General features: G+C 37.2%; 1 long non-coding RNA gene across 2 annotated transcripts; it reads right to left on the bottom strand.

Annotated features, from left to right (window-relative positions):
* Positions 1-840: 840 nt before the first annotated feature.
* On the bottom strand, positions 841-8531 carry LOC116442267. 2 transcript variants are annotated; one of them, XR_004239465.1, is made up of 3 exons: positions 8358-8531; positions 5419-5567; positions 841-1420 (listed from the first exon to the last, which is right to left on the bottom strand). It is a non-coding gene; the product is annotated as an uncharacterized LOC116442267 (long non-coding RNA). The 2 variants fall into 2 exon arrangements; XR_004239466.1 differs by having other exon boundaries at positions 5481-5567.
* Between the last annotated feature and the right edge of the window lie 16547 nt (positions 8532-25078).

Here is a 25078-nt window from a genome sequence, read left to right as displayed (position 1 = left end):
GCAAAATTATTTTCTAAGGCCTCTCAAGGCTGATAAGTAGCAGAACTGTTTCCTGAATGATTCCACATAATATTGAATTTATTTCTTCACCTTTACTTCAGATTTAAAAAGAATATTCACATCTTGAGAATTTCTCAGAAGAATGAAATCATTGTTGTGATATTTATCTTGCAGGCAGGAAAACAGAGGCGAACTATTTCATTTCATGCTGCCAAAATATCTGATGCTGGGTTCTATGCTGCAAAATCATGCAGAAAGGCAAGTTCTATATTAAAGTATTTTACATATAGAGTATAGATAGGTTATACATCTTACAATAGGCTCATCTGTTTAGGGTAAGACAAAAATACAGGTCATGTTGGGCAAGCTATGAATAAAATCAAAGCACCATCAGTAAAAAAAGCTTGAAATGTGATATCTAAAATGTGAAAAAAATACTTTAAAAATAGGACAACAAAAAGTGGAGTTGAAAGGAATATTAAGGGATTATCTACCATCTCTCCTTCTGCTGAAATCAGAAGAAATGGTAGTCACATCACACTTTGTCCAATATCTTCTCTAAACTTTCAATAATTTATATTTTGTGGGTTCCCTAGACCATCTAATGCTTAATTGGCCTTAGCATCAGAAAATATTTTTCCTTGTATCCAGTTTAACTCCCTTGCTGGTAATTTAAGTTCATTGCTTCTTGCTATAGCAACTCAGACATAAAAAAGAGTTTATCCTTCCTCTCTGCAAGAGCTTTTGATGTAACTGGAGACTATTAGAAGAAAAAAATGATCACACTTTTTCTTTTTTTAATGGAAAACCTTTACTTAATTAATTTTTCTCATAAAAAAAGGTTGCACATTTTCATCAAATTTAGCATTAAGCCTGCTGAAGGAATGAATATGGAATAAAAACAGATCTTTTAATGAAATACAAAATTTAAAAATAGCCAAAGCAACAACAAAAACCAACCAAGCAAATAAACCAAACCACCACTACAGCAACTATACTGTCTGAATATATTCTAGAAGTGACGGAAATAGGTTCCTGAAATTAAGTCTGGATGTGATTTCCTGTTTGAGACTTCACAACTTAGAATGTGAACTTTTTTTCAGCTTCTGCTTTGACACCTATAAAACAGGTAAACAACTTGTAAGAAAGAACAGTACAGAAAGTTTCTTTAAGTCAATAGTGTAAGTACTTTCACTTGAGTGTGTTCTGCATGTAGGGATCCAGGAAAGCAGGCTTGAACCAGATCCTTTTGTAAGACTTTGCATTTCCAAGGTGGAGTCATTATTGGAGATCTTGAAAAGGTTCATCCAAATCCAGAAGTCCATATTAGAGGACTCAGGCTTTTGGAGTCTGCTGGTGAGTTGTAATGGGGCTTCAAAGCTTTGCCAAAACTGGAAGCAGAAATGTCCTCATTTGTGATCTTGGGACAAAGACAGGGAGAAGTATTAAATTCTCTGTTAAAAGAATAGTAATAATAATAAAGTAGAAAATTCCTTGTTAAGATGGTGATGGAAATTCCCTCAAATCCTGCATTAAAAATCGTGGTTGAAGGTGGACCAGTATGGCCAGAGTGAGGCAAAGAACTATGAAATGTAGATCTGTTGCACAGGCTGTGGGGACAATCGTGAAGATCTGTGGGGACTTCTGAATGTCTGTATTTGAGCTATGTGTGCTGAATTTTGCTTCATGTCCCCCAGCCAATGTTGTACAGACTAGCATAAAGCACTTGAAAAAATAAAATTCTATATTTTTCTACAGATTTTGCATGGAAAGATTCCTAGTACCACTAAAATGGAAAAATAAAAAACACAGATTGAAATATATTTCCGTAAAGCTGTTCTTACAGACTGCAGACAGGATATACTAATTTTTAGCAACTATAGACCATTCTATCCTATATATTTATGGCAGGCTAAGGATGGGATATACCTGGATATGCCTGGATACATACCTGGATAATCTATTGACTTAGCAAATGATGTAAGAGGTGAGCTAAACATAATTTAGTATATTTTCTTCTTCTGGTTGCTAATAACAACAGATTGAAAACAAATAAAAATTTTTACTAAAAGAGTTAGCTTTCACATTTGAACAGGAAAATGATTTGATATAGATTTATAAAGATAATAGTAAGGCTTAATTCACTCTTTATAGAAGGAATTTCTCATTTATTTATAGGGGGATGTCAGTAGCATCAGCGTGGAAGTAGAGCAAATTATTTTAAAAGAATCTTGCATGGGATTTAAGAAAAACAAAAACTTTTCAAGTTCTCATAGTTAAAAACAATAGGATACACGAATATACATGATGCTGAGTGCAGGAAAAATTAGAGCATAATATTATCCAAATAAATCAACATAGAATAAGTAAATTAACCACTGTATTTCAAGATTCAGATACATTTTAGCACAAAAAACATACTAGCTTTGTGTACTGTTAGTATTCTACTAGCTTTTTTTTAAACCAAGAGTGCTACAAAGAAAATTTTATATTTTTCCTCTGAAGCATTTGATGTCTGAAAACATGAAACTACTAAAGTGTGTTTGATAACTTTTTTGTGCCATATTGCTGTAAGGGCCATAATCCAGCATTTCTTGGCCACTTCCCAGAAAGCTATGAAATAGCATAAGGATTGCTTTAGAAAGGAAAGTAAACTACCTTCAAATGTTTTGAATTAGTAACTGGGTCATCATTTACTCCAGCATCAGTGACACTGAGTAATGCCAACACTGCCTGCCTGAGGTACTTGATTTCCACAGCAAAAGGTGGCAGGAGCCCTGCAGTTCTGCCAGCCCCAGCTCGAGCAATGCTGGGATGAGGAACTGCCTGGAAAGGACATGTGGTCTTAGACATGGTGACTCAAAATACAGTGGACATAACTTATGGATTTCAGGATTCTATGGCAGCCATCCCAGCAATTCTCCCAGATGTCTCAAAATATCTATTTGGGCATGTAAACAGGTCTGGACTGGAAGAATTTCCTGGGATGAGGGGATATAATTGTTTATGATCCTGGCAGACATGGTATCCCTGGGAGAATCCAGGTGCTACACTTGTCCTGCAGTCATAAACTGTGGACAAGTAGTTCTGTTGAGTGAAGTATTTGGCATCATAGATGTTAGTGTGTCTCAAACAATGGGAAGACTTTAAAATGGGAAAAAAAGCCAAACGAGCTGACATCTGTTTGGACAGTGTTTTCCTCTTGCCATAGGGATGCATGTTTTTAGGAGGAAAAAATGCTGGGTTTGTTTTTAAATCAGAATATTACCAACCGTCTCATTTTAAGAGATTACAAGCTTCAAACAGTTCTACTAATATGCTATCAAGTAGTGTTAATACTATGACAGACTCTATTCCAGATATGAAGTGAGAAGCAAATTGAAAAAACTTTCTTGGCTCCAGAAACAAGCTTACTTTTTCTTTTCATTTTCCTAGCAATAAACTTGGACCTGAGGTTTATCTTAATAACCATGAAGAAAAGAAAAAAAAGGGACACATATACACAAACAAAAACATAAAAAAGCCATAAAAACCAAAAAAATCCAAACAAACAAAAAACCAAAAGCAAACAAACAAAAAACCCAAAAAATCCAAACCAAAAATATTATTAACCTGAATTTCAACAAGACTTAGATTTCTGTTTGAGTTCTGGAAATCTCTCATAACTTGCCCTAGGCTCTGGCTCTGTCTGGCAGCCTCAGTACCCATTGATGGTTGGGTGAGCCTGATACAGCTCCTATCAGCACCTAGCCCAGAAATCTGCTTGCTGGATCAGCCCAGCCACCTGCAAATCTCGTTATTCTTCTGCTGTTCTCCCAGATCTGATGTGGGACAAGCATCAGTAGGGCTGCAGGAAGCAAGTACCATCTGAGGTGGGCATAACAAAGCTCCTCCTGGCTTGGTAAGATCCAGGCTAATTTTTGACTTTCTAGGCAGAACTGTGACTGCAAATCACAAAGGTCGCAGGTAAAATCTTGGGTGTGTTAATGAGCAGAACACAAACATAGTAAATCCGCCCAAGGAAAGTAGACTCTGTTAATTGCTTAAATTCACTGTTTGTGTGGCTACTAACTGGCTGATATAAGCAGAGCAGATGCAAAACAGATTCATTCTACTTTAACACCAGTTTTTCCATTCTTTATTTTCCACGTACTTTTATTTTTGTTCCTCTTTTGCCCATGTCTGTTTTCTTCTTCCTGACAAAAAAAGCGATAGCAAGCACTGTAAAAAATTGTGTCTTATGTATTATTGACTAGCTTTGAAGTGGTGTATTTTCCTGTACCAAACACAAAATGCACTCTGGAAGCTCTGTATTTTGACTTGATTTTGCATTTTGCTCAGTTGCACAGTATGTGTTACATGGTTAAATTCTCTGGTTACAGACTTATAGACACTGATTTGCAATAGTTTTGTGTCTGTGTCAACCCTTCCTGAACTCCATTAGAGAACAGAGCACCTTGGTGATTACCAGGGAACAGCTGTGTCTGTTTCTGTATGTCTGTCAGGCACAGTATGTGTTTCATTGATATATTGAAGTGCAAGAGATTTCATCAAAGGTTAAGTAGCAAGTTCTCATCCATAAGACTTCAGAAAGTGACACAGTGGGTCATATAAGAGACCATCTAAGTTTTTCATCTCTGGCAGATGTAAGAAAAGAGGAGTAGAGGGAAGCTCTTTCCCTAGAAGTTTTTTTATCAGGCACTTAGAAGTGAAAAATGGGATTGTTTTTAAAACTGTTTCTGTTAATATTAATTTTTTAAACATTTTTAAACATTTCACATTCTATGACATACAATTTAGGCCAAAACACACCTAATCTTGTGAAGAAAAGTGAAATTGTAGACACATATATTTTAATTTAACTATGAATGGGCAATCATGACAGCTGCAGTTCAATATTTTTCAAATTATCTGAAAGAAAGTATTCTATTCAATTATTGCTGATAATTCAGAAATTGATAATGAAACCCCACTCTATTTCACACTATCTAGGTTGCTTGACAGGGTGAGTGCAGTTGAAGATGTTTCCTAACATGGTACAGACAAGATTCATGCTCAAAGAGCAAAGGAAGGTACCACAACCACAAAATGTGAAATTGTGTCTTTGAGAGCAGAGATTCTGAAAGGGCTTTACAAATCATTTGGATAACCCAATCTATATGAACCTCCAATGCAACAATATAGCTAAGAAAGGCACCTTAGTCCTTGCCCTGAGAAATCATTCAAGGTTTTGAAAAATATCTGTGACACAGGAGATTTAAATATTTTAGTATATTTACTTTATAGAACAGTAAACTAACAAACCAAATGATAATTGCATATAATCACTAGTCATATAATCATAAGGGAAAGAGACACTGAAGACTGTAATCATGCAAAGACAGAAAAAGATTTAAAAAATGGAAATAATCTTTTTACCAGAATGAGAGCAATTGGGACAAATTCCCCTGTGGATTATCCATCTCTTTAAGACTTCCTACCTAAATCACATCTTCTAGAGAAAGATCACAGTCTTCAAAAAAAAGCTTAAGTCTTCAGTTAGAAAAGGGTTGGTGTGATTCTTTATCCTGTATTATGAAAAACATTCGATTAAGTTATTGAAATGGTTCCTCTAAATTATATAAAAATATTGTTCTCATTTCTCCTAAATTTACACTTCTAACATTTACTTAATATCAATAAGAACATTAATAACTATGACTTCATTTTCATTGCCATCCTCCTTTATGTATGACAGTAGTTAAAGTTCAAATCCTACATTTCTCACTTCAGAAGATTTTTTTTTCCCTCTGAGATAACTGTTGGCTAGATTTGGTATTTCAAAGTCATTTTACTGAATTTATTTTTCTTTTTTCCTAATTCTCAGTTTCAAAGGTCTTCCATCTTGGTCATATTTCATCCAGAAAAAAGTATTTTTCAATCTGGAGAGCACAGACACTTCATATTTAAACTAATTCCACAGCTATCCCATCAGCAATCCCTGACACAAACAGTTCTGGGTTTCCACAGTTGTTTTGTACCTTGACCCTTTTCCCTTTGCCCCCACCCAGATTTGTCCAGAGAATTTCAGGAAAGCATCAAGGATCCATGTACACCAGCCCATAGCTTTTCCACTGATGTGCCAGGCCAGCTCCAGTATTTTTTAATTGAGACCAGAACAGAATGTGTGAAATTTCTAGTGGAATTCCTCACACTGGGATTCAAACCACAGTTGAATACCATATGCTTCATAAGAATGCTTATTTTTCCTCTTGCACTTTGAATTAAAAGCAAAACCACACAAATGAGGTAGTAGAGAAAAACCTAAAAAGCAATCCCAAAATTATATTCATAATAGCCCCAAAAGACACCCAAGAAAGGACTCATTTCCAAGAACTGATATTTAAATGAAAAGGTTCTCATCAAATTGAACTAGACTTAAACCTCAACCAATTATATTTAAATATAATGAAAAATAAATACAGCTGAGCTAGTAAGATAGCTGTAATAGCTAAAGGTCTGTCAGCGCTTCCAGCATAAACCTGGTTTGTTCGGGGATTATAAGTGCTGTAAAAATGTGTTCCAGGCTGAAAGTTGGCAGAAAAAGATTGTCATTTTAGAGGTTGGGATTTTATTTTATTTTTTTAAATTTTAAATAGGTTCAGAAAAAAAGAAGGATTGGCCACTTTTAAGATAGTGTTGGTAGACTTTGGAATTTTCCAACACTATTTCTGACATTCCCATAATTCAAAAAAAGACTGATTTTAAAAATAAGATGATGTAAGCTATTATTAGTCCATGATGTGAACTAACCACATGTTTCTTTTGGGATTTGTACAGGGGTTTATTTTTAAAAGGCAAGTGGGTTCAAACAGAGGTCACTAGACTAATATAGTTTGTTTGACTCGTAGGTGGGATTTTTCAAGCGCCCTCAGCAGTGGCCAAGCCCAGCTCCCAAGGGCTGGCATCAAATGGTGTCAAAAGCTGAGAACTTAATGCACCCCCACTCATCCGCTGGGATAATGACAATAAACTTAGATACACATTTATTCTTTTATTATTCACCTCTCATGCTTTCTCTTTATGATGGTTTTTTTTGTCTAAAATTCCCATATAATGGGATAGCACAGATTTAATGATATAATTTCTTCCCTACCACCTTCTCTCACTTAGAGAAGTAGGAAACAAGCTGAGCATCAAAGGCCCTTTACCCCCAAAAATGTCTCCCTAGCTGGTCTCTGCAAGGAGCACAGGACTATCTGGGCTGAGCACACACTTGTGGCCTTGGACAAGGAGCTCTGGTCATCCCTTGGACCCCTATGGACCACACCATGGCAGTAACACCAGACATGATGCAGACATAAAACTGGGAAAGAGGTGAGCTGGTAATGCAGTGTACTTGTGGCAGTTCTCTAGGAATATGACTAATCAGAGACAAGCGAGGATATTCTTTGTGTGTGAACAAGCATCACTGCAAAGGTATCTGTGATATCAAGGAACATGAAATTCCACCTTTATTCTACTTTCTGTCCATGGAAGAGAGTGGATGTGTATGCCCAGAGGGAGTGGGACTCCACTGCCACCACCACAAATATGAGCCAGGGCCTTCAAAGGGCTGCAGAACTCTGTTCTGATTAAGAAATCCCAAGTTCCACAGGGTCCTTCCAGCACTTCCCAAGCTCAGCTGTAGCTACAGAGCTGTTCTACTTTTGTTGATGTTGAGAACCTGCTATTTTTTACAAACATGCTTCAGAAAAGATTCTGTTTCTCTGCTTTCAAAAGAACCAGCAAGATGATGGTTTCAGACACAGTGCCCTGGTGAAGGAAATCAGCATTTACATTTGGGTTTAAAAGGAACTGGTCAAGAATTTCACCTACCAGCTTTAGAAGGGTAACCAAACTAGGAGGGTTTCGATTATTCCAGAATATAGTTTTTTCTCTCATCTTTGGTGTGTTTTTTTGGTACATTGAATGATTTCTCTATCGTGTTTCTGAGGAATCATAAGCAAATTTTCATCTTGATTATGTGAAAGAGAAAGAGAATGCTAAAATCTGAAAATGTATTATAAAATAGAATTGCATAAATACTTTCTGACAAGCAGCAGTTAATATTAATGAGACATGAAATCAGATCTGTATTTCTCTATTTATTTACATAATGAAGTATGCTAACAAAAATTACTTGAGTTTTTGTTTTTCAACTTCCTTCTTTATAAGTAAGTTTTCATTTCACTCAGTGTTAAGGTGTTTTAAAATGTGGGCTTTAAAAACATTTACACGGACCATTCATAGCATCTGGGGTGAGAAACCATATTCATTTGTATTTTATATCACTAATAACAGCTCTAAAGTACTAATCTCATCTTTCTCATACTCACAGTTATGTGGGTTTCCAGGATCAGATTTGGCAGGCAGGTTGTCCTCATTAAGGAGAATTAAGAAATACTGGCAGTGGGTCAGTGTGACCAATCTTTCACTCTACAGGAGTGAAAAGAAAACAGGAGACTGGAAAGAAGCAGAAAGCACAAGTTAAAAGCATATCGCAATAAAGTCTTTTCAGCTAAGTGATATTTTAGTATTTCTCCATCACTGAAGGGTGTATGCTACATATATTAGGATTACTTCTGAAATTCTTAGTTACTGAGTACTATACACCGTGATAGACTTCTTTTTTTTCCCAGCTGGGGATGAAGGGAGTCATGGGTCAGATCAACCTGGTATGACCCAGTGCCTGGTTGAAATAACACCACAGGTTTTACTTCAAACTCCTCCTGCACGAGTCTTTAAAGGAGCATAAATTCAGAGGAGAGAGATTTTCTTTGTCATGCTGAGTGTCCTTCAAAGATGAGGATTTGCCATGTTTTAACATAACACAAGGGAAAGCACTTCTGTACTCAGCCTGAGATTCACCTTGCCTAGAACCCCCCAAAACCTGCACAGATTTCATTCCCATTCTACACTCACCCTTCCTGCCTCCAGTCTGGCCTGGTGGGCAGTGCTCCCAAAAGCTTTGTAGGCAGACAGGAGTTCTGTGCCCTAGTCTTCTAAGGGGCTGTGAAAGGCAAAAATATTTTGTTGTTCATCTAAGCTATCATCATCCCGCAAATCCACGTAAGAACCTCAGATGCAGTCAAGTTGGCAGTTTTTATCAGTCCTAAACCCTATTTTGTGGAAGGCATGTCAGTGTAAGAGAGAGATTATCTGAACCTGAATACCTGGAAGCTGTAAATGATCAGAGAATCATAGAATCATTAGGGCTGGAAAAGACCTCCAAAATCACCAAGTCCAACCTTTGACCAAATACTGCCAAGCCCACTAAATCATATCACAAGGTTCCACGTCCTCTTATTTTTGAAAACATCTAGGAAAAGTGATTCCACCACCTTCCTGGGCAGTCTGTTCCAGTGCACAACCACTCCTTCAGTGGTGAAATTTTTCCTATAATCCATCCTGAACCTCCTCTGACACAACCTGAGGCTATTTCCCCTTGTCCTATTGCTAGTTGCCTTGGAGTGCAACTGTGTACTCAAAAAAGAAGTGCAATTGTGTCCCTCAGCATGAAATCATGGCTGTTACAAAAAAAAGAAAAAAAATTATCATGCAGTGGGGTCATCAATCCAGTTGTCAAAAATAATATAAAATAATTATTTTGACTCCCTTCAATAAGATCTTTAATAATTTTTTCATCATGTTTTATTAAAAGGTGACAACAGTATTGAAAAATGGATTTCATTCACCTCTCTGCCAAGCACTGATGTTGGGGGCAGGAAGAGCTGTGGCTTCACTCCTGCTGGGTAGGCATCAGCGAACAAGCTGCACTGTTTTCACTTGGGGGGATTTATGGTTTGTGAGGGACCAGGGAACTGTGAGAGAGAAGAGCGGGCAGACAGCCTTTTCCTTCCCCACAACGCAGAGGACAGGGAAAGAATTTGATCACAAAGTTTCAGGTGTAATCAGAGCAGCTCTGCTCAGAGAACAAAATGTCATCTTGTCTGGGAACCTTCATCCTCTGAGAGGACCACAGGATGTATCAAAGTAGTGTGGGGGAATGGGGGAAAAATGCAACAAGGGGAGGAAAAGTTAGATTAAATCTGTGCCTTCTCTGTATCTAAATTCTTTCCCAAGGCTGGTTTTGTAGAAGGCATGTTTAAATCTGTTGAATGCTCAAGCGTCAGTCAGAGAACTAAACATAATTTGAAGTCTCACTTCACACTTCTATTTCCATTTCAGTAAGTCCTTTTAGCTGAACGCCACAGGCCTGGTGGTGACCTGGGCTAAGGGAGCAAAGCTCTGAGGCACCAGCAGCTCACAATCTCCTTTTCAACTGTCAAAATATAGCCATATCCTCCTCACCCTCAAACCTCCTGTCTTTTCCTGCGACTCCTAACTCCATACTCCTCTATCTTTTAAGGAAAATGAGATTAAATCAAATCCTTCCTCAATGTGGTTATAAAAGGAGAATTTCCTTAAAACACTCACTCAGAGTAGTTCCTTCTAAGGTTTTACTTATGTTGTGTTTAAGAAACCTGAGGAATTTTCAATATGAGAACCACCCACCCTGGGCTGCATTACTTCAAAAACCAAATGTTCAACTCTTTTCAGCTCTATTGTTAGGTTACTTTGTTATGTGATACACTCCCCCACTGCATGCTTTGTGACACTGGGAATCATAAACCCTCCATCTTGGAAATGAACTCTGGTATGTACATAACCCACATACCAGGGAGCAGGGCTTGGTGGCACTCACAGCACTGCCTGTGTTATGAGGTGTTAGTGAAAGTTTTGGTCTCTTCAGCTTCTTTCATTGGTTCTGCAGTTGATTCCTTACTTACAGATGTTTTCAAAACCATCAGTTCCGAGGAAAGTCTACTTATTGCCAAAAGTTTACAGCTGAATTTCTTGGCATTCACAAGCAATGATTTCATCAGAACATGAAATAAGTCAGGGCTGCTGTTGAGAGACACCATTTTATAATCCAGCATTGTAAATTTAAGATTTTTATTTGCTGCAGAGTTTGGTTTCCATTTGTTCAACCCTCTGATAGGTGTATGGCTTGGGAACAGATATAGAAGTTTTACAAGCCCTTTGTGCAATTTAAAACCTCTCTATAGAATACCATAGTGCACTGCCCATTCACATCATTAAAGACTTTTACAAGAGTATCATGTTCACACTTATATGTACTTTACTCGAGCGACCCTCCCCGTGCCATGTTTGAATTATTATAAATGGGGCCATGCAGAAATCTGCCTCAATAGCTGAAGTAGGGAGCCTTTGTTTAAAATTCAAATAACAGTTAAATGGTGTCTGTTTGTTCCTGATCAACACTCTGCATACAAAAAAACCCGTTGCACTTTCTTAAAAGGCAGCAAATGTGGACAAATATTAGCTTTTGGAACTAAAGGGGAAGTTATTCATTCACTCAGCAGTGCTTTGCAAACTATCAATCTTCCAGGTATTTCTATTAGCTTTAATCATTGAGGTTGTTTGTTTGGAGCAATTTCTAAGAGAATAAGGGTACCTTTGGCTCTTATCTCCTGTCATCAAAGCATCCATTAGGAAATCCAAGCCCTGTAGGCAAGCTCAAGGGATTACTCAAAGAGGTTTTCTTGAAACAATCAAGAATTTGGTGCCCTCTCTTCAGTGCACAGGAGTTCAGTTGGAAACCATAATCTGAAAGAGAGGTTTATCTGGGGCTTAATACAATTTGAACAGGATTTTGTTCAAGGCAAACTTACAGATAAAAGCACCTTAAGTATGTTGAAACAAAGATGAGCCTGCATTCCTTGTAGTGCTGTTTCTAAGTCCAATAGTCTGTCAACAAAGTGGGGGGTAAAAGCTCTAAAAGTCTTACAATTATCACAATAGTCAGTAGATGGGACCACTGAGAAGCTAATTAATAGCTTTTTAATAAAGGAATGCTGATTAAGTGTGAAGCAGACAAAAGATGGTGCAGTGTTGGGGGCTGGAAGACTTGCCAAGGAACAGAAAGCTTGAGGATGGAGTAAATGTAAAGATTTGAAACTTGTTAAGTAGAAAAAAAATATCTTTGAGATATGAGATGAGCCTGAACTGAAAAAAAAAAAAAGAGAATCTGGAGTGCATATAACCCTAAATTTCCACAGTGTTTGGACTGGAGTATCTCTGTTCTTCAGGTGCAGGGATTTAATTCAGCTCACTGCTAATGGAAAGAGACAAGAGATATGGACAAAATGCTAATGCAGCTTTACATTTAGGATTCCTTGGCTTTGGAGACAGTCCAGTGTAGTAGAGCTAGGATTTGGATGACATGGATTTATCTGCTGCTTCTTTCACTTGAGTGCCTTTCCCTCTTTGGCTTTCCTTATCTGGGAAAGGAAATGATGAATCGTTTGAGATAACTGAAAAAAATATATAACATGAGATTTAGATTTCTGTTCTGCTGCTTTCCCAAGAGTCTCAGCTCTGAGTTGGAGCTCTGGTTCTGTAGGGACAGAGCACAAAGTCTGCCTCTGCCTTGAGGAGCTTACTATAGTTATTGGGCCCAACTGAGCCCCAAATGAGCAAATAGGAAATTTTTAAGGACAAGCATTATGTTTCAGCTTCTTCAGGTAACAGATACAGTTATGCTTTTCTTTAGATTGGAAGCTTTTCAGAACACAGAACCAGGGAATGTGGGTGCCCATCTATAAGGAGAATGATGTGGACAATGTGCATTTGAAATTTCAAAGGGTTTATTTGACACAAGTCTGTTAAAAAAACCTTAGCGATAATTAGAATGCTCATTTGTCATGACAACACAGCTCTTTTCAGGACTGAAACTGAATTAAAGCATAGGATGCAAGGCATAAGACTTAATGTTTCATTTTCAGGATAGAGAAGAATTGGCAGCATTGTACCTCAGAGGCTCATTCTAGAACCTGTTTTACTCAATTTCCTCACCAATGACCTGGAAATGGAAATGAACTGTGACATCTCCAAGTGTGGTGATGAAATTAAGATTTTTTTAGATAGCTAAATATTATCTCAGTGACAAGAAACAGGAGGATCTCACAATGTCTTTGGCTGCAGCTAGAAATAGCCATCAAGACATCAGATATCACTGGAAGAAGACCACCCAAATGCCATTGTTTTACATGTATATAAAACTTTTTGTACACCTACCCCCTCAGTGCTCTTTGTTGTTTTGTGATCTCAAGAAGGATGTGGTGGAATTAGAGAGAGTACAGAGAAGAGTAAGCAGGTGATGGAAGTGCTATTTTACAAGAAAACATTAGAAAGGTTTGAACATTTTTGTTTCAAGAGGAAAAGGCATATAAAAAACTCCTGCAAAATCCTGATAGCATGTACAACTGTTATCTGGAAGGTATTTCTTTATGCAGTAGCTAGTTAGAATTCTGAAACATATGGCCATGGGAAGTTGTGAGAGAGGACAGTTTTAGCAGGTTCAAAGTAGATTGGATAAATTCATGAACACTAGATTATAAATCAGTGATGGCAGGGCTAAGCAGAGATGTGTCTTCTCCATTCCTTATAAACAAATTTTGATGGGAGATGGACTACAGAGTGTGAGCAGGTTCATGTTCTCTCCCAAAACAGCATTTCATACCATCACTGTCAGAAGCAGAACACTCAGTTTCTACTCATCTGACCCATAATGCCATTTCTTATATCCTGTTAATTTTTTTCAATGTCGGACATTTATTCTTGTTAAACTAATAGAGGCTAAATATGGAATATACACAGTAGTACCTCCCTAGAAATGGAAACTGAGAATTATGATGTAATAATGCTTCATTTCCAAGAGCTGCACATCACTGCATCAATGTGAATTACCTATGTACCCAATGTGCTGTAGCAACACCAGGTTAGGAAGAAAGTGATTTTCTCAGGGAAGAAAACAATCAAAATAGTAACTTTTACATGAGCCTGGTAATTCGTCAGGTTACCGTACAAAATCTAGACTCAGTAAAAGCACCTCACATGGTTCCAAAATCCTTTCTTCATCCTAACAAATGTACATGTCTGTAGAATTGTAAAATGTAATTAGCTTTCATTGATTCAAAGTCCATCTGTGGTCAGGAATATTTTTACATGATCCCGTAAAAGGAGTCTGTTATAGGCTATACAGTCCATCTGTAGAACTGAGTGAGCATGAGTTACAGAGAGAAGTTCTTAATTTTTTTTCAGGCAGATCATGCTGGTTCTGTCTAGTCTTATTCCCAATTTTCACCTGCTTCACAACATCTCTGTCTGACACGAAACTTCAGTCTTCATTGAATCTCTTTAAGTCAACCCATTCCAAAAGCCTTGCAGAAGGTAACATAGCCCAAGCCCACCTGCCATCAGCAAATCTTTCCTGCTTCTTTCAATACACAATATGCAAAAATGTAAAATGGTTCAACAGAAAACTCCTCTCTTAACATTTACCAGGGAAAGTTCTCATCCTGCAGATATTCACAGTCAGACAGAAAGGTAAGCTTTTAAAATGCAGCAGCATGCAATGGTCCTCGGGAAAGGTACAAATTCTGAGATTGACATCAAAGGCAGAGGACTAACGAGGGACTTTTAAAGTATTTCCTGCACTGAGACTAAACTAAATCTCCCACCAGGACTGGCTCTGTGAAGAGGCAAAGCAGGCAGTCATTGAAGGAAGTGGGTTATTGACAGTGGCAAAACAGCCACAGTCCCATTTCCAGCTCTTCCTGTGCCAGAAAAGGCAAACTTAGTTGCTACTGTCCCGAAGAGAGAAGTCAGAGCAGCATCTCCTGCTGTGAGGGCAGTGGACCCTCCTAGTGGAAACAGTTAAGGTCTCTTTATCTCCTTTAGGCACTGTAAGCTCCTTCAGCTCATACATTAATGAAAAATCTTAGGTCTTGTCCTGTGACATCTTACATACCCTGAGAATGTAGCCAAGGGCAGAGCCACTCTACTTTTTCTTGCTCATCTAGTTTATTTTTTTTTCCTTTAAACTGTTTTTTTACTTGTATTTCTATTTTTTATTATTTTGGATTTATTTCACTGTCTCTTGCTCTAGTTACTATTAAGCTGACTGTATGTATTTTAGATAACTTCTTTGTCTTCTTCATAAATCCCTAACATAACAATACCTTTCAAGTCAATGCAGCTGCCATGAAGAAATATTCTCTAAAACATTGTGAGTAAATTTAAAGTCTTGGAAATTTCTGTGTGCTTTTGTTTTTGCTCATTAATTCTATTTCAGTTACTTCAGTTAAAGTCATCAAACATCTTGCAGTTGTGCACGGATGTGATTAACCTGAGACGCAAATTACAAGTAAAACTTGAAGCCTGAAAATTAGCTACAGATCTTTACAAAATTGGCCTTTGTTACCAGACATTTGTGACAAAATTCTGCAAGAAAGTGTTTAATGTATCTCACACTTACTGAGTTATCATAAAACTTTGGATTTGGCATCTGGATGACATTTTAATTTTTGACTAAAAACTTGGAAGTAATGGATACAGTTTGCCCTAAGGTTGTCCTCTATTCACCTCAGATTCAATTCCTTTACTTATTTGGTGTGGTTTTGCTTGTGAGACAGTTCTTACTAGAGTAGGTATGGAATGATGTCACCTTAACCTTAGACACAGAAAAAATAAAAGAACTTCCAGAATAAGATATCTTCCTGTGCCTATATAAGCTTTGTATAATATATGTTAGAAGCATCTCTCCCCATTGATTTTAGTGGAAGTGAAAAATGAGTCATATCCTAACTTTGTTTTTCAAAGGTCAGGATTGCCAGATCTTGCCCTTTTAACTTGCTGCAGATACTTGACAGATATAAAACCTAGATAAGGCAATTCAGAACCCCTAAACTAGATGTCTCTTCTGAATAATACTCTGACAGTATGAGTCTGGCTTTTAGAGACATTAATTACTTTACTTCAGCATTTCAAAAGCAGTGCTTAATGTAGGAGCTGTGACTCTCCCTTCTCTGTGTGCCCAGCTCAGTTGTGCATACTTGGGAATCTCAGCCCCGTTTTAGATGTCTAGTGTGTTTTGAGGGGCTCTCCCAAATATCAGGAGTTCTCACAGGTCCTGTGTGGTACTGCCTGCTTCCCCATGAGAGCATCTTGAACATGAGAGCATCTCAGAGCTGTGTGTACCCATGAACGAAGAAATTAATTGAACTTTTCTGCCCTGGCAGTCAGATTCATTCAATTGTATTTCAACCAAGTATCCTGGCATGGAACTGAAAACCTTTCGCAGCAGAAGACATTTCAGTTGCCAATAACAAGCATATTCTAGTAAAGAAAAATGTGTTTCTGTTTTTTTCTTCTTTTAAAATACTTGGCTATTGCTGCAGATCTAATTTCAAACAACAATTTAAAAAAAACGTTTTACAATAATGAATAGTTTATTTTTTAGTATTTAAAAGAACCTAATATTGGGATTATGGCCAACATTATTTTTTTCTTTCTCTCAATCAGTTTTTTTATCTGTGCCTCTGTTTGACTGAAATTTGCCTTGGTCTTTAAGTAAGAAAGAACACTGGGGCCTCCTACAGTTTACTTTTTGATTGTAGCTGGTGTTCAAGTATCACATAGAAACTACAGTCATAACAAAGGGGCACATCAGCAAAACTACTTTACTAACACACATAGAGTACTCTGTTTGCAAAGGTAGTACTTATCTGTCCAAATTTTGATATATACGATCTTTAATTTCTGCTTGTGATGTCATCAGTGGAAAGAAAAAGGGACTTTTTGGATGCAATTTGTCTTAGTCTGACTGAGATGTTTAAAATTGTCCAGATGAATGGCATCCAAAGCCTGTACATTTTTCCATTGACTATAAAGGAAGCCTAGACAGCTTGTTCAAATGTAAATGTCTATACTGCAGATGTCTAAAGTTAAGTGAAAGGAATCCAGGGAGCTTAGCATCCAAAACCAAGAATGTGGATAGCATATTGAGAAGATCTGAACCATACAGATATTAAAGGACATGTCTAGCATCAGAGATGACACCTGAGTAGCCATGCCAAGAATGGAATACATATTTCTCAAATTCCAGAATTCTAATATTTTAACCACAGACTATCTTTTCTATGAAATGAATAGGAATATAAATTTTTTCACATCTTGAAGTAATGCTTGTAGCTAGTACAGAAAGATTTTGGCTAACCTCCCAGCCATACCTTCCATTTCCACCTACCCACAATATCTCTACACAAGCATTCAAAGGAATATCTAGCTTTTTACTCATTTAAGGAAACTAGTAAAGACACAAATAATACATTCAACCCAGGAAAAACAGCATGGTATAGGATACAAGAGCCATACTTTCTTGGGAAAAAAAGTTAATTTTATAGAAGAAAAGAAAAGCTTGCAGTGTGAGAGAGAATTGCATCCCTTCCTCTTCACATTTTTGTTAACTGAAGCCATAATCCCAGGAAAAATATCTGAACAGATGTTTTCCCTTGAAAACATTCCAGAAAATGAAAGCACACATGGCATACTGATCTGCTACTTCCTTCAACACATTCTCGTTCAGAGATAACAAATGTACCATGTGATGTTGCCATAGTAGCCTCTTGTATTTCACCACTGAGTGAAGCAGAGGACGAAGTGAATATCTCCCCATACGCTGGGCACTGGGCTGGCTACAGTAGCAGATTGTGCTTGTAGCATTTGTAGCATATTCTCTGACATTGCCCTGTCTGTTGTGTTTTAGAGTACATGTGCTGAAGCACAGTGTGCAGCAAGCAGATACAAAGCTCAGGTATCTCCTATGGCCAGATTCTCTGGTCCATTAACTTTCTATGGCCTCCCTGTCATACTCTATCTGCATGTTTTTCAAACAGACCACAAACTCCTTTTCAGTGAGTTTTCTGTTAATGTATGCAATGAAGCTGGTCAGTGTTAAGGCTGTTTATAAAAGAATGCCAGAAAGTAGAGGACAAATATCAAACAGAAAAAAAACCCAGAACATAACCAAAACAACACTATTAATGCTGCAAAAGTATTCATTGGAGGCAACAATCATTGGCAAAAAGACCTATCTTATCTACTTGAGAAACTGGAAATACTAGAAATGTTTTAGAATACAGTGAAGAATCTTGAAATACTGAAAAAAGAACTGACAGGAAATATTATAGGACAAGAAAGAAATTGTTAAAAAGGAAACATGACTGAAACAGAGGTATTTAAGGATATGTGTTTCTCAGGAAAGCTATAACTAAAGCAGGACTTGGTAGATCAATGTATTCACATTCTCACATTGACTTTAAAGTAGACTAATGACAGATGAATACAACCACACACATTGAGAAGAGAGCAAAGTCTGCCTGTGTCAGCATCATTCCTGGAGAGTGCTCTAGAACATGTTCTGTGCCTCTAAACCTAATGATGAACCTGAATAATGTATAAAGTCATTAAATACTATTTGGAATTGTAGCCTGAATGACTTCTCTTTTCAAGTATAGTGAGAGAGACAAAAGGTGCTAAAAATAATAGCACCCCAGCCATTTCTGAGTAATTTTCTTTGAAGAAAATAACAGTCAAATAAACATGAAGATGACAGTAAGATTTTTTTAGCTTTGCCTTTTCTAAACTCATGATCTTTGGAGATATTCACAGAAAGTTATTAGTCAATCCTGGTCTGATTCACTTAAATGAAATGAAGAGCTACTCATGGGTATGGTTATTACTAGGGTTCTCAATTTCAAAAGGACAAATTAAGTTATCTAGTTAATAAAGTCAGCCGCATTAATGAGCCTATAGACTTCACTGTACTGTAAGCTTGGGAATTGTCTCTATTAATAGTACAAAATACAAGAACTCCTACCCCTGTGTAGTAGACTAACTTTTCCAAATCACAGAAAATACTTAAGAGTAAGCAGAGATTGTACAAGAAATGCAAAATCAAAACCAAACAGAAATAAAATAAGGACTGCTCTGTAAAGAAAATAATATTTTAAAGACAAGTCATGAAAGATCATAACAACAACTGTCAGGAACCAAACACAATTAAAAATTGCACCTGGAAAAGGAGAAAATAAATAAGAGAAGGCAATTAAAAAATTATTTTTTATGCAGCGAGTATTGGGAGATTCAGCAAGACTTCAAGGTGTGACTGAAAAGAGTAAATGAATGTTACCTCAATTTTTAACATTAATAGTTCTGCTGAGTATGGAATCAGAGGACTAATGGTTTAATGTGAATGGAAGTATAAAAATTGGCATGGAAATAGAAATTATAAAATTAAAAGCAGAAATCAAGAATCCTAGTACATCATTGTGTGAAAATCATCCAGAATTCTGAAATTCTGATCTCGTAGCAAATAGTTCAAAATTTTTTTTTAACTTTTTGAGATTAGTACTGAATAACTGGAAATTATTCAGCAAGTCAGCACTAAATATTTAAATAAAGGAAAGTTGTGTACCCAACTACAAGATCAAACCTGAAGATAGTTTGGATAGATTTGTAGCTAAAGATAAATGGAAAAATCCTAACAACTGTAACGTGGATTTGCTAAGGTTTGCCTATACCATATTTTTCTGATAGCTTTCTCTGATGAAACAGGGGATTAAAAACCGTACATTTCTACACCTATAAGTAATTTTTTTAAAAGGACATTATTGTTTAAATGAAAGAGATGTCCATGGATGATGCTAAAAGAAGAAGCATCAAAGGTTTCAGCGCCCAAGAAGTACGTGAGTTAATGATTAGTGTCAGGGAGGGTGAATAGCAGGAGGGTGTCAAGGACCACAGTAATAAATTAAATTCAATAGGCCAGGCTGCAACTTTTACTTCGGGACTTATAAAAAAGGGTTGCAGTTATAAACTGGGTATTCATCAACTAGAAATGACCGAGGAAAAAGACAGAGAGATCCATTTATAAACGAAATGAATATATCATCAACAAGCTGTTCCTGTGAAAATGGTAAATGAGATCCCAAGTTAAATCTGCTGAGATAAGTAAGTACTTATGCTGTTTTAAAAATGATGCAGTGAATTCTTCCTCATTTGGTGATGTTTGCTATGTTATTCTGACAAAACGAAGACTGAAAGGCTGCAAAAAAATCACCAAGATTTACATTTATATATCAATCAATTCAATATCAAGTTAGGAAGAACAATGTGACCTGAGAACAACTGGATATAAACAATTAAAACTTAATTCACCCAGACATAAGTGAGATTCTAGAGCAGTTTTCCAACAGGAGTAGTAGGAAAAAAAATCTGAACTATATATGCTACAGAATTGGTTTAGGGAAAAAGTTCTTCCTAAAATACCTGCCTGCAGAAGGATGAAAATAAAATCAATGGTCCCAGAAGTCCCTTGCATGTATTACTGTGTGTGACTTTGTAATGAACCTGTTTGTTTTTTTTTAAAGCTTAAAATGCTCACATCTTCTCAGAAATATATCTGTCTCATTGGGAAGATTTTTTGGAAGCCAGTGACATCAATTGAAAAGTCATAGGGAGAAAGTCAGACCTGAGGCAAACTCTCATAATTCCAAGGGGAATGCAAAATTTTAAGGAATATATGGTTACAAAAAATGTAAAAACATTATATATTTTGCAAAACATGTTTTCTGACCAGTCATAATAATTGTGATTTTGTTGTCAATAATCTTAGTATTACTAAAATAGAATCTATATTTATAAATGGTTTTAATGTCTGTATCCGATTGAATTAAACAACTTATTTAAGTATATGGGAAAAAAATACATGATTCCATGATTTCCAGAGAAGTACTTTTCTCTACTTTAATGAAATGAGCCTAACTAAAAGTTACATGGGCAAAAAATAATAAAATCACATTTCCATACAGAAACAAGACTAGGCAACACAAAGCACACTACACTGAGCCTTCACAGACAGAGTACCCAGAAGAAATAAGTACTCCTTTGCCCTAAGAAGTGGGTGCTCCACTGGAATATATAATATATTCACTGAAGAGGAGCAAGCTCTGTCAGGTCCTTCTAAAGCATAGTTGAGGGGAGAAGGTGGAAGGGAGAGAAAATATCTTGCCTCAGTATAGGTGAAGGTACATCAGTGTTTTAACGTGGACCAGGAAGATGCTTTTGCAGCACCCTCCTCCCCACTGCTGTGCTTTGGTTTGCAGTCTCAAGTGGTCTCAGGGTGTGCAAACTGCTCCTTTGGATGAAACTAAAATGAAAGATGCACTGCAGGAGGACATGAAATGCACTTTAGCAGCTGACAAGTATTTAAGCTGCACAGTCAGACTAGAACTAGCCCGAAGTAAAAGCCCCAAAGTACTTTCAGTGCCAGTATCAGGTCCTTGGTTCTGTTTGGCTCCACAGACACACATCAGTTAGGTTTGGTCATGACACTTGCTCAATGTAGGCATATTCTGTGCCTCTAGCAAAGCCTCTTCTGTTTTCTTTTTCTTTTACTCATGGGGAAATGTTATCACTGTATAGCATAAAAATTATGCTCGAAAAGAAACTACAATCTATATGCAAATGTTTTCAAGATGGGGATCACACAAAAGGATGAAAACCTGTGGGCAAGGTTCGAGGGAAAAGATGCAAGAAGATGGGAGACAGTTCAGACATCAGGAAATGACTGGGAGAAATTAAAAAAAAAGTAAGAAACACTAATTAAACAGGTGGGAAATACAATAGGTAAAGGGATTGCAAGTGGAAATATTAACCATGTATTCTCCTTTCCCATGTAATTAAAAGGATAAGGGACATGTTGCAACTTGTTCTATTTCTTGTTCTTCCATAAAAAAGCTTTTTTTTTTTTTCCAAATGAGGCAGCTACCAGGAAATCCTAGGCATCCTCATTTTCCCTTGCATAAAGTGGGATCTGAAAAGCCTGGACTGAATCTAGTGATGGCTAGCTCTTCTTCCAGTCTCCCCACAGGAACACATGGGTTTACTCATCTAAAGGAACATTTCCTCGTGTTCCTGTTCACAGGGCAGTTCTTTGGGGAAAGTTTTTCCTTTATTTATATGCAACTTCAGACAAGAGGATCAAAGAATTATCCACCTCCGAGTGACCAGTGAGTAGTCAGCTGCTGCAAGTGACACATGTGGATAGCATCAAAGAGTCTCAGACATAAAGGAGCAATATCTTGTACACCAGTAGCTTCTAAAATGGTAATTAGATGCTTAATAAGAGTAGAAATCAATGAAAATCGACTGGAAAGCAGTGATAGAAAGGCTTGGACCTGTACGCTTTAGGGGATAGTGGAAGACAGGACAGAAAGACATCGATTCTTTTTCACATCCGTGACTTCCAGATAATGCCACAAATAACAGTCACAAATGTTTATAATTCCTCCCAGCATGTATTTGAGCAATTATGTAAAAGAAGTTATGGCCCTTATCCCTGTTCCACTCCAATGAGAGGAATAGTGGCTTCAAGTTGTATCTGGTGAGACTACTGGTTCCAGTTATAGGCCCATGAGATAACTATGAACAAATTCTTTTTATATTTCCACTCTCTTTTTATAACAAATTCAAGGAAATTCCATGACAAAAAGCTGCTAACAGGGAGCTAATGACAGTTGGTAATTATTTGTGACCTTTTAGAACATCTAGTTTAGTAAAAGCTCAGTTTCTAAATCTAGGAGACAGATAGTTAAGATACTTCACCCCCTTGAAGTGAAATATAATGCCTCAGTACAGCCATAATATATATATTTCACTCTGTCTTTGATCTCCTGGGAGATGTGGAGATGTGTTCAGCTTCCCTCCAGTCAAAAGTTTTGCTTATTTCACAGAAGCTCGGTGTGTTCAAGAAGTTCAAGAAAGGCCTTTATTAGGTATGCAATTAACTTCACAAACTAGTCCTTAAACCCATAAGCATAAACATCTCCAACTTAACTGCTGACAGCTGCCATAGAAAGAATTCCCCAGCAAGAATTCCCCAGCAATCTGCCAGAGAACTTACACTGGCTCACTGATGTGCTCCAAAACGTTCAAGTTACTTGTGCCTCTCCTTTAACCATGTAGTAACTGCAGGTCAGCCAAATGAAGGAAATCACCTCACTTCACCTTGTTCCCTTCCACGGCCTCTCTCAGTTGGCTCATACCTGAGTCACAGCTCGCCTTTTCATTCACAGAAGCCTTGCAGAGGGTGCAGCCAGTGCCACTTGACAAGTCCCAGCAGGTCTTGACAGCTGAAGGAAGGCAAAGAATCAGCAGAAGTCCTGTGGATGCTGTGAAGAAAGAGGACTAAAGGCTTAAGTGACATCCAAGCAACTCTGGCATATTTTCAACAAATAGTTTTTAAAGTTGCCCATATCTCAGTTTGTGAGAAGCATGAGTTTTACTAGCAAGTAATTCTGGAAGAACAACCTATACTATAAATGGTATAGTAACTAAGTTAGAATAAGGAAAAAAAACCCCATAATTTGCTTTTTAGTTCATCTTACATGTTGCTGAGAATTGCAAGTTACAGTAAACTCACTTAATAGGTTTTTAAAGTGAAATTAAATACTATTTTAAATGACCACATGAAAACATACCGAGGTATTGGCAGACAAGATTAATAGTTCCTCCTGTCTTTCCCATCCCCTTTATATTTTATTTTCTATTTCTGATAAATGAGAAAATATGATAGATATGAAATACTCTTGAAATTAAAAGACAACCAGCTCAGTGTCAGTATTGATATTCTGTAGAATAACTACATTCACATAAATGTTAAACAATTCAGTAATGTGCCAGGCAGTGTTTATAAATGTGCACCAAAATAATAATCCAGATGAGAGCTGTTACATTACGAGATGATTATGCTTCTTTTACATACTTTATAATTAAATAGACCCTTTTTCTTTCAGTTTAATAGCCAGAAATAGTATCTCATTAGCTGTGCTTTCAATTTTACCCTTGTAACTTGGAAAATATTGTCCTATAATTAGCTCAGGGTACTTAAACCCTCCCAGCAAAACAGTAAATGCATATGGGTGTCTAGATGTGAAATCAAATTAAAGTAACACACAATGTGAGTCTTTTATTGTACAGGGTTGGAGTTTTTTCTGGCTTTTTTTTTTTTCTTTTTTCCTTAATCAACTAGGGTTATTATGAGAGAAATAAATAACTTTTATAACTTCCCTGCCTGTAGCAGCTATTATTTCATACACTCTTTCTTGAGATAGATTATCCAGCTCATTTCCAAGGAGTATTGGGGGCAGTCAGTTGAACTCCAGGGGTAAAGATTGCCCTTATTTCTCCACGCAGTACTACTAGGTAGCACAGAAAAGTGCTTTTTGAAAACGTGCCAAAGGCTGCATTGATGGCATTAACTGGAAAAAGTTTAATTCTTCTCTCAATATGAATCCCTCAACTCTTGTTAGTCGGAGGTATAGAATGACAAATGCTCACACATAAAGGATAGCAAAACCAAATATCTTAGTTCACCTAAGATAATGCTTAAGAGTTACATGCTACCCATATTAATAGCCCATATGAACCAAACAAAGCTTCAATACACAAGTGAGGCTAAAGGTTATGGATAGGACGTTCCTGATAAAGAATGAAGCTGTGGGCATTCAATTCTGCTCAGATCTTGTCCTCTATTTGCAGGCTTGCAGAAGCAGCTCCCACCGCTGAGCTTTCAGCTGCACAATTCAGAGTGGCTCATGTGCAGGAGAAGGGGCAAACACAGCCCATACCCATCACTTGCTGCATAGGGGAGCAGGAGGCACAACTCACAATGCTTCAGGCTGAGGAGGGAAATGTTTAAACCATTAGATTAGTTTGGAAAGAGTAGGATGAACTGATTGCAGGTTTTGTAAGAAAGTGAGCCAGTCATTTCTTTGGAAATGTATGAAGCTGTTACTTGGAATCTGGAAAGCTTTTGGCACTAAATCCTTGTTTAACATAAGTACCTACCACAGAACTGCCAGTGGGCAAGGTGGGGAGAGAGCTGAATAAACAGAACTTTTTTTCTCTCAGGCATTTTCTGTTTGCTAGCTGAAACTCTGTGTGCTAGATGATGAATCCTATTTTTAGGCATATAGATCTCCGTCTTCAATATCTTGGGAATTTAGAAGCTTTATGCAGTAATTTCAACACTACTGGAGAAGAGGTTTCCCAAGTTTTCAGCAGCACAGTGCTTCTTGTTACAAGTACTATGTCCAGGCCTGAGTCATTCATTAGTTATTGCACAGAA

This window comes from Corvus moneduloides, chromosome 3 (genome assembly GCF_009650955.1).
Source record: "Corvus moneduloides isolate bCorMon1 chromosome 3, bCorMon1.pri, whole genome shotgun sequence".
Taxonomy (NCBI): Eukaryota; Metazoa; Chordata; class Aves; order Passeriformes; family Corvidae; genus Corvus; species Corvus moneduloides.
Note: the sequence above shows the minus strand (reverse complement) of the source record. Positions and strands in the feature narration are given on the sequence as shown.